General features: G+C 31.9%; 1 pseudogene; it reads right to left on the bottom strand.

The window, feature by feature from the left end:
- Positions 1–1,743: 1,743 nt before the first annotated feature.
- LOC101244500 (acetyl-CoA-benzylalcohol acetyltransferase-like) lies at positions 1,744–6,054 on the bottom strand (annotated as a pseudogene).
- Positions 6,055–10,782: the final 4,728 nt, after the last annotated feature.

Below are 10,782 nucleotides of genomic sequence, written 5' to 3'. Positions count from 1 at the left end.
AACCTCCACAATAAAATCACTATAAATTATAATACATTGCAGCATTCACAAAACCTCACAAATTGGTGCTAACAGAGGTTATCACAAGTCTCCACAATCAAACTATCACAAAATAAATTATATCGCAAGGGTTAAAATAAATGCAACAAAATGATTTTATAATGGAGTTTTTTTTAAAAAAAAACCACAAATAAACCTATGAAAATTTGCATGTTTTTTGTAGTGTTGATTTATGTCAGATTCTGAAAGTCATTGTTTGTTCAAAGTTGCAAGGGACGAGATGACTCGCAAAATTCTAGTCTTTATATTTCACAAGACATTAATATCAAATCAAAAAGATAAATTGGGGAAATGTTTGATTATGAGATCGCACTCATTTATTTTATATTATTTTACATAATGACCCTGCTTACACACATTTCTCATAAATTTGCAGGAAAACTATCCCTGATATTAGTCGGAGATGGTCATAATAATGCATAGTTTTCGTGGATAATTGAAAGAACAATATATTTCAAGAGGCATTCAAAAAAGAACACAACAACTAGTGGTTATCGTAAAAAAATTAGAGATGACATTCAATAGACAGTACAAAGATCGACAATTAAAATGATACAATGAATCACTCTAACTTTGTCAAAATTTTGAAATTATTTTATGTCATATCTAAACGAACTACGTGAACATGATTCTCATTTCGGTGAGATACGTAGGGAACTCTTATTGGGTCTGGTTTCCATTTTTCAAATATTCAAAAATAAAAATAGAAATAATTTGACCTATTTTCAAAGTCCTATTTGTGCGAACTACGTGTAACCTTATTCTAATTTCGATGAGATACGTAGGAAATTTTTCTTGGGTTCGGTACCAATTTTTTAATTTTTCAAAAATATAAAGTAAATTTGTGCATATTTTCAAAGACATAGATGTACGAACTACACGAACCTAATTCTTATTTCATTTAGATACATAGGCAACCCTTCTTGGGTTCGGTATCCATTTTTTAAATTAACAAAAATAGTCAAATGGTTTGTGCATATGTTCACAGACATATATGCACAAACTACGCAAACCTAATTCTCATCTCGTTGAGATAAGTAGGAAGCCCTTCTTGGGTCCGGTATTCATTCATTCAAGTTTCAAAACGAAAAAAGAAAAATTGTTCAATTATTCAAGAATATATGTGCATGAACTATGCACACCTAATTCTCATGTTGATATATGTAGGCTACCTTTCTTCGGTTCGTTATTCATTCTTTGATAAAAAAAACCTTTGATGGTGTCTATGATATAAGTTATTTGTGGTTGTAGATCTAAGATGTATAAAAGTTTGATTTGTTCAAGTTTTGGCAGACTTATTGCATGATAAAGGCAAAAGTTTGATTTCTTCATGTTTTGGCGTACGAATATGCAATTAGCAGTTTGTTTGTTGATCCATTCAATTCTCACTTTATGAAAAAGGTAAATGCAAATTAAAAACTCTCACACTTGCTAACACACGGTGGAGATCCACAACTACTTTGACTTGAACGTAAGTTGATTTTATGTTGTTTAGAGATGGTAATGATAGGCATTTATAAATATAGCATGGTAATGATATGCATTTATAAATATAGCATGGTAGCTAGCTATGAAAGAGAGAGAAAAATCTTTATCAAACGTCATAAATACATAAAGATAGTTATGAATATCGGAAAACATTTATTTGTGATGAATGAAGTAAACAAAAGTAGTATAATTAATTTATCCAAACGAATGGAATTGTAGTTTGGAAGTGGAGGACAAAATATGAGGGTCTCTCTCGAATTAAGTCATGTCATTCTCCTTCATAGTAACTATTATTTCTATTCCATCACCATATTTTGTATCCATCAGAATAATGAGTTCATGAATACCGACTGAAACAGGGTTCACACAGAATGGTTTTCCCCAACAAAAAGTCAGCTTCATCCCATGGATATTTGCACCAACTAGTGGTGCCATAAATGTCTATGTTGTCTCTTTGTAGAATCTTTTCTATAATTTTTATCTGATTATTAATAGTTAAAGAGGAAATATCATCAACTAATTTTGATGCCTTACCAATGGCTGCACATGTCTCCCCTATTCTATTCCCTATCAACTTTACAAAATCATTCAACTCATACTCACTGCCCTCCATATTAGCAATTTCTGGGATTGAAGAAGTCCCTACAATACGTTCTAAATATGGAATTCTCCCCCTCAAACACATAACAGATCCAAAAGACGAGTCCCTTGAATTTCCATTATTTTTGTCGGAAGATGTGTGTGCCAGAACCTTCCATAATAAGGACATAACAACCACCAGTCTTGTAGGCTGCCTCATCATAGTTGAATCGTCTTTGATTGTTTTTTTGAGGTTTTCTATTGCCAAAGCATCAAAGACAAACCTCTTTATCACATTCATAGTACAAGTACTAGTAAGAGTGTTGGGATCAAATGATGGCAACTGTATCACTCTTGCGGGAAAGAGGGATGATAATTGACCAAGCTGGGGAGGTAATTATCATCATCATCTTGTGGCATGTTAGTGTGCGCCCATTCATTTACAAATGTAGCTAAAGTGAAAGCATCAGCTACAATATGTGAAATTTGTATCCCTATGCTTATTCCTCCATTATTAAATACATTCACTTGGACACCATGTAACGGACTTGATGGCGATGATGGCTGATGATCTATTATAGGAAGAAGATGAAGCAATGATGACTCAATATTATTATTATTATTATCAGCAGAAGCTTTACTGAGAAATTTGGCATGATCATGAGCGTTGACTTTGGTTTGAACATACTCAACACCTTCATCATTGCAGTCGATTGAGAATGGATCATCTTTTCCAAATCATCCAGCAAAAGGGTAAAACTTGGTTAGCGTCTCCGCCAATGATTTTTCAAGCTCATCATGATTATATGATGAAGTGCTGTTCGGTAAGTAGTTGAAGAGAACTGCTATATATGCATAACGATCCAACTGATCAAACAAGGAAAGCTTCAGTGTTCGAAGATTATCTGGGGTAGGAGCTGAGGGTTTCAACATTTTCCTCGTCTCAATTTCAACTGCCCAACATGTTTCCCCAACTAACTTTTAAGACTTTGTTTAATACTCATCCATCCATCATGATTACTATTTATTAAGTACACATGTAAATGGAAATTTGATTGAACAATTTAGGTCATGTCCTGGTCCTTTCAAATACGATTCTAAAATATTCTCTTTTCATTATGCAAAATCACATTAACACTCTCCATCATATCCGGCTTCAAATTAGTTTAATACTTACTATATAATTCTTTATAATCTTCAATTTATCATTTCTACACAACATACTCTTTCTAACTCTTTATTCAACAAACTTTTTTCGAATAAACCATTGGATTAAAATGACGTAATCAGAAAACAATACTTATACTCCCCAAAAAAGTAAAATATTTAACCTTAAATGTTTCATTACTTTCATATTCTCTTTTATTTTATAACAAAATATAGCTATTTTTGACGTGGGCCTACCCTTCCCTTTTTTTCCTCTCAGATAATATCACAATATACGCTGATGGTAGAGTAACTCAATAATGTTTTACATTGAAGGAATGTTTCTTCATTCTTGATACCATCAAAGTATAATATACACGGATAATTTCAATGAGTAATTTTTTCATAATAGTAATCTGTAAAATATTAAATTTTATAGCACTTTTCCTAAAGTTCTTCAATATCCGAATATTCACCAAATTAATAAAATATTCATATAGAGATCAAATCTAAATCATCCTTAAAGAGGTCCCTAATATTTTTTTAATCCACGTTTTATGAAATGTGGATTGTTTGAGTTTTGAATCCACATTTTATAATAATTGTTCTCCTAGTTCATTATTGACAACTTTTTTCCCGCGTACATGCAGTTCCTCAATGGTTTCTTTTATCTCTTTTAAAATTTTTGTTTTGGTAAAATACCAATTTGGCAATACACCAACCAATTTACTTCTTGTTAATATATTATGTAAAAATACAAGTAATGAAAATTGTTGGTTTATTGAGTGTTCCTTTTCCTTTTTAATTTTAGATTGTCATCATCGAAGAAAATTACAGTGATGTATTTGATTTGCTTTTTGATAAATATGATTTGGTCAAAGTCATTAAATTACTTATATATTCATTCAAAGTTGATATTCTTTGACAAAATTCTTGATAAGTGATTGATCTTAACTTTTATTAGTCTTTTTTAATCGGTCATTTGATGTGATGATAAGGAAAGTTAATTCTGGGATAAATTTTACGTACCCTTTATTCCCTTGTTTGGTTAAAAAGCTTGGGATAACTTATCCCCGAATTAAAAACTAATATCGAGATAAATTATCCCTTCTATTGGGTGGTACAGTAATCCAGGGATAAGTTATCCTAGGATAAAATAGATAATGTCAAATATACCCTTTAAACTTTTTTTATGTGTCATTTTTCACATATATGTATATTTACACTACTTGTACTACCATGTGTAATAATATTTACTACTTATTTTTATGATAATTGCTTTTATTTTTTCAATTAAAAAAATACACTACATAAATATAATTTTTGTTTATGAATTTATTTAATTTTTTTGTTATGTTTATTTATATTTTGATTTCTCATAAAACTTATTTCACTTTAATAAACTTAAGAGGGACGTTCTATTTTTAAGCTAAATAAGAAAAAAAATTATATGTTTAAATACATATGGTATTTATCACGGGAGTTCATAAACAAAATTATTTAAGCTAAATAAATGGAAGTTTTATTTATAAAAAAACCACTAAAGCTTGCAGAGAAAAAATTATAAATTAAGTAAAGTGAAGGGTAGTTTAATAAAAAGAATTAACTTGTTCTTAAAATTTATGCAATGCATATTATATTGAATACAACAAATCAAACACTCAATAAGAAATAATCTCAATATAACTTATTCCATCATAATAATCCAACATAACTTATCCACACATTAGTTATCCAAACATAGCTTATCACATCATAACTCATATCAAAATTACCAGACAACCCCTTATAGTATACAATTGTAGCATCTCGCAATTGAAATAACTAGAAAAGAAGCTAAGAATTGGAAATATTAATTTTTCTAAAAGAATTGAAATCTAGAAATTTATTTCAGTTGGAAAGTTGAGATTTTGGTCAACTTCAAACGGCCAAAAATCTTAGCTCATGATGATTTAGGTATACTTCCGAGATGATTGGAAATCTCTTGGAACAACTTTTCCAACGCCGCTGAGTTTGCACGATTTCGAGTTTTTATAAGTGAGTTATGCCCTTTGAAAGTTGGGATATTGGAATAAGGAAAGTCCAATCCGAATTTTGATAAGAGTAGTTTGGTCTTTTCCTTGTATAATTATTTTATTTTATTTTCGGTAATTAATTGGGGTCTTAACTGATCTTACTCAGTTTACCCTTTTAGAAGAATAAGTTAGGGCTTTGAGATAAGTGAAAAGAAGAGGAGGAACGAGGAGAAAGGAGAAGAACGTCCAAGATTCGTAAAGATCGTCGCGCTTAGCTTGTGAATTTCGTCGGGGATAATCCCTACCAGGTATGTGAGATCACATAGTATTGGGTTAGATCACTCACGCGACAATAATTATTTAATTCAATGAAATATATTTGTTTCGAAATTAAATCCATTGAGTTCTTGATGATATTCGTTTGAATTCTAATGAGTTGTGTTGTTAGAGTTTCTTGAGGTTTGGTTCATGTTTTTGGATGGAATTTCGATTTGAATCTATCATATATTGATAGTATAAGCGATTCCAAGTGTTTGGAGGGAAAACCATTGAAGTTTATAGGGTTTAGAGATGAAAATGAAGGAGAAAAATTGGGGATTTTATAGGCAAGGCTTGGGGTGTCGTGCCTGCCAGAGCCCCACACATGTTCATCTAAACTTTGGCCTCTGGCGCGTCGCGCCATCCAGAGCTCCAAGGGGAGTTCTCTGAACTTTGAGGGCTGATGTCCCGCACCTCTTAGAGCGTCAGGTATGCCAGTTCTCTCCATATCTTCCCTATCTTTTCGTACTTGTTCCTTAGCATTATACCTATGTTTTCTAGTTGACTCCAACACTCTAAGGTACATATAAAAATCATGAAATCATCCATAAACATGAGATCATGAACCTTGAATCCATAATCCAATTCAAGAATTAAGATCAAAATGAAGAGTTAAGAGGCATGTCTAGAATTAAGAAGCAAGTCAAAGAAAAGTTAATAAAGTTTTCAAGTCTTTTACAAACATTTCAACTATTTTTTAAGATTTAACGTTCAAGTTGATTAAATAGTAAAGAGTAAAGATTGAAGTGTTTTCTTCAAAGAAGTATATGGGGACTATGCATTCCCAAAGAGTTTAAAATGTTTTCACATTTGAGAAAGAAAGGGAACATCGATTCGAAGAGAACTTTTAAGCTAAATTTTGAGTAACTATCTCAAACCAAAGAAAGATTTTGTTTTTACAAACTAATGAACTAAGTATATTTTGGCAGCAGTATTGACCATCGATATAGGGATGTGAGTTCAGTTAACTAAAGTTTCCATAAACCATGTAGCTATCATGGGTAGTAAATGATCATACTTTTTAGATGATTCCTTAAGATATTTTAGCATAAGCTAGTGGATTCACTAAGTTAAGCGTTCTATATGACAACAAAGTATAGGAAGGTTTTGACAGCGTGGGCAATATGTTGTATCACCACTTAGGCTCATAGTGATAGTTGTCGGTTAGAGAATCTCTTACAGAAACTATGTTACTTTATTATATGAGAAAAGTTGAGTTTTATTGCATTTTCTTTAACGCACTAAGTTATTTTTACTTTTTTATAAAAATATTCATATACTGAATGTGTTTCATTGCTTTGTTTTGAGTTAAGTTATTCATGAGTTGAGAAGAGTCAAGTTATGTGTTTCTTGTAGAATCCTTTTCAAGCATATGTATCATTTAACAGTATAACTCACATACTCGTACATTCCATTTACTAATGTCAGTTGACCTGCATCATCTTATAATGCGATGCGGGTAACTAGGATTGGCATCCAGTGCACCGTTAATCCAATAAGCAACTCAGAGTCAGTGATGAGCCTCCTTGCATTCTGGAGGACTCTTTTTATCACTTGTTTTCTAGTTTTCAGTTGTTAGGATGATTGGGGTTCTTTCCCAACATCCCTTTTTGTTTTAGAGGCTTCATAGACAGATAATATTAGTTCTTTAGTCATATTCCTTTCAGTTGTATACGTTTAAGACATCAGTTGCCGTTTTGGATAAGTTAGTATCTTTTAAGTTATTTCATGAGTTATATCTCTTGTGTTTAAGTCTTCCGCTGAGTAAGTCAGGTCAAAGTCCTCTTATGTCCATCAATGATTTTCTAGTGTTGGACACGCCTAGGGTATAGGTTCGGGGCGTGACAAAATTGGTTCAGAGCACAGAGTTAAAGATTCCCAGGGAGTCTATGAAGCCGTCTCTGTAGAGTCCTAGTTATCAGTGTGAAGAGTGACACATCTACAATTAGGAGACTGCAACACTTAGGAAAATTTCTCACTTCTTTAACTCTTATTTAATGCATTAAGAGTTTGATCTCTAAAAAAGTCTCCCTCAAATTCGTGTTTGTGTGTGGTGTTAGATAATCATGCCTCCACGAAGAGCAGTTAGAGGTCATCCAGCTAGGAGAGATGTTTAAGAGGAAGGAGTACCTATGCACCTAAAGTGCAACCTCAAGGAGAGGTTACCAATGCTGAGTTCGATGAGGCTATTTGGGTGTTGAGTCACATTGTGAACAACCTATTCGGACAACAAAGAGGAGTTAGACAAGAAGTGAATGATACGTCTACGATAAAGAACTATTGAGGATCCATAAAATTTTATGTAAGAGATGAAGAAGGTATTTGATGTTATGTGTGTTGTCGACACTGAGCGAGTTGAATGACTGAATATGAATTGAAGAGTGTGTCTAGGACTTGGTTTGACCAGTGGAAAGGGGGTAGAGCTGAGGATGCACCACCTGCTAGTTTGGTCTATTTTTAGGAAGCTTTGTTTGGGCATTTCTTTCCCCGAGAATTGAAATTCCCAAACAAAGTGTTCATGAATATGGGCTGAAGTTCACCAAGTATATTGTTATGCTCTAGAGATAGTTGCGTACATGAGGAGTAGAATGAACTTGTTTGTTACTGTGTTGTCCTGTCTGTCGAGTACGGAAGGTAGGGCTGCGATACTGATTAGGGACATGGATATATCAAGGTTGATGGTCTATGTGCAGCAGGTTGAGGAAGAGAAACCAATGGACAAGGAAGAATTCAAAAATAAAAAAACTAAGATAGGAAATGAGTCCGAACAACAGAAATATAAGGTGAACTGGTCTTCATTTCAGCAAAAGTATAAGGGACCCGCTCCATCAACTGCTAGTGCACCTGCACCCAGAAACAAAGGTGAGTATAATGGTCAGAACTCCCAACACTTAAGAGATAAACATACATAGTCTCAAGGTAGTGTGACACAAGGAGGTAGATGGGCTCCTGCATGTGCTAAATGTGGTAGAACCCACCCAGGTAAGTATCATGATGACCAGATAGGTTGTTTCAAGTGTTGTCAAGAGGGTCACTTCATGAAGGAGTATCCTAAGAACAAGCAAGGTAGTGGAAATCCGGGCAATAGACCCCAATCTTTATTATTTTCATATTCTCCTTTTGTTTTAAAACAACGTGCATCTATTTTTGACGTCAGGGCCTACCCTTCCTTTTTTTCCTCTGTGATAATATCACAATATACTTTGATGGAAGAGTAACTCAACAGTGTTTTCATTGAAGGAATGTTTCTTCCTTCTTGATAGTACTTTTCCTATAATTTTTGAATATCTCAAATATTTCACAAATTAATGAAATATTCATACAGAGATCAAATCTATCATGCTTAAAGAGGGGCCCTAATATATTTGATTATTGAGTTTTGAATCCACATTTATAAAAAAAAAATTCTCGTAGTTCAATTATTGACAACTTTGATCCGCCCCACGTACATGCACTTCCTCAAGGATATTTTTATCTCTTGAAATTTTTGGTTTTGATAAATACCAACTTGGCAATACACCAACCTAGTCACTTCTTGTTAATATATTATATAAAAATATAAGTGATGGAATTTGTTGGTTAATTGAGAGTTTCAACATTTTCCTCGTTTGAATTTTAATAGCGAAGATGGACATTACAATTTAATTGGGTTGATGAGACAGAGTATTACTATTACTTTAATTGCTTAATTCTCTATTTCTACTTTGTACTATATACAGGGGTGGATCTACTTTGTTGGATGGAGGTGCCACGACACTCAGTGAATTCAGAAAAAACGTTAAATACATATATATATATATATATATATAATAATAATTAAATATGTATTACTTTTTCCACCCAATGATTGTACAACTGAATAGCCTAATTGGCAAACGAGAGAGTCTTTCCACTTATCAACGTGGGTTTGAACCACAACAGCAACATCTATTTTTTTGCTTGCTCCTTTTTTCTTTTTCTTTCTTTTTTCTCCATCCATTCTTATTTATTTACTATTCTTTATTAATTTAAATTGACTCATTTTCATAATTAATTTTTAATTTTTATTACTTTCTCTTCCACTATATTAATCTATTGATATCAGTGTAACATATTAAAATCTTTTTATCAATTAGTGAGTATTGAATTATAAGTGTCAAATAAATATTACTTTCAATAGTAGTTTTTAGAAAACATAACTTTCAATTTTTTTTTAATTTAAAGGTTCTTTCGATCTTCACCGACGTTTTTGCTAAGTAAGATGAATAGGCCGAAACTACAATTTTTATTCTTTCCCAACAATATATCTCCAACAACACAAAGTCAATGGAAGATGAATATATTATGTTAATATTATTAGATGGCTTATACAAGATAAAAGTTTAATGTAATTTTTTTTCTCAAAGTTTGAGTGAATAAGACATCTAATTCCAAAAAGAAAATAAAATTTTTGAATTGTTTAGTTATCTCTGATTACATAATATCTAAAAGAAAATATTACTATATGCACGTTTGATAAATTTGTTTATTAAAATTAAAAAAAATTAATAACCTGAATTGTAACCCAATTTTGTTGAAATGTTAGACAAATTAACAACTTAAGATACTATAGTCCTCCCTCGGATGCATCACTATTTTTTCTTGGATACATCTATTTCTTCTCGGATACATATCTATCCCTTCTCGAATTTATCCCTTCCCCGAAGTAATATGTCATTTCCAATGTATTGGACATTCAAGGAATATATTCGAGAGAAATGAAAATTTTGAGATTTTTGTAATTGAGAAAACTTCTTGGATATGATGTAATCAGCCATCAAAGATATGAAATTTCTGTACTTTATACTGTTTTTTCTTTAGTAAACAGCTTGAATATATTACTTTATAATCTTTTTCAAATAGTCGCACGACATATATGTGTCGTTTACAACCTAAATTGAGAAATTTTAATTGTAAAAAATTCTTTGCAGCAAGAAAATCGAGAATTGCGTTAGATTATGAGTTAAAACATTTCATGTAATATGAACATATAAAATGTTGATATCTTTGAAAAAATTCATCGGTCTCATATATATATTCGCAAGTGGCATATATTTTTCACAATGTTATTATCTTCATTTTGTGATATTTGCACCATAAGCTTTGCATATGATAAACTACTAATAAATGATCAATCAATTCGTAAAGATTGTTTTAA

Source organism: Solanum lycopersicum, chromosome 7, assembly GCF_036512215.1.
Source record: "Solanum lycopersicum chromosome 7, SLM_r2.1".
Taxonomy (NCBI): Eukaryota; Viridiplantae; Streptophyta; class Magnoliopsida; order Solanales; family Solanaceae; genus Solanum; species Solanum lycopersicum.
The sequence above is the reverse complement of the archived record's forward strand: the minus strand, read 5'-3'. Positions and strand labels throughout refer to the sequence as shown.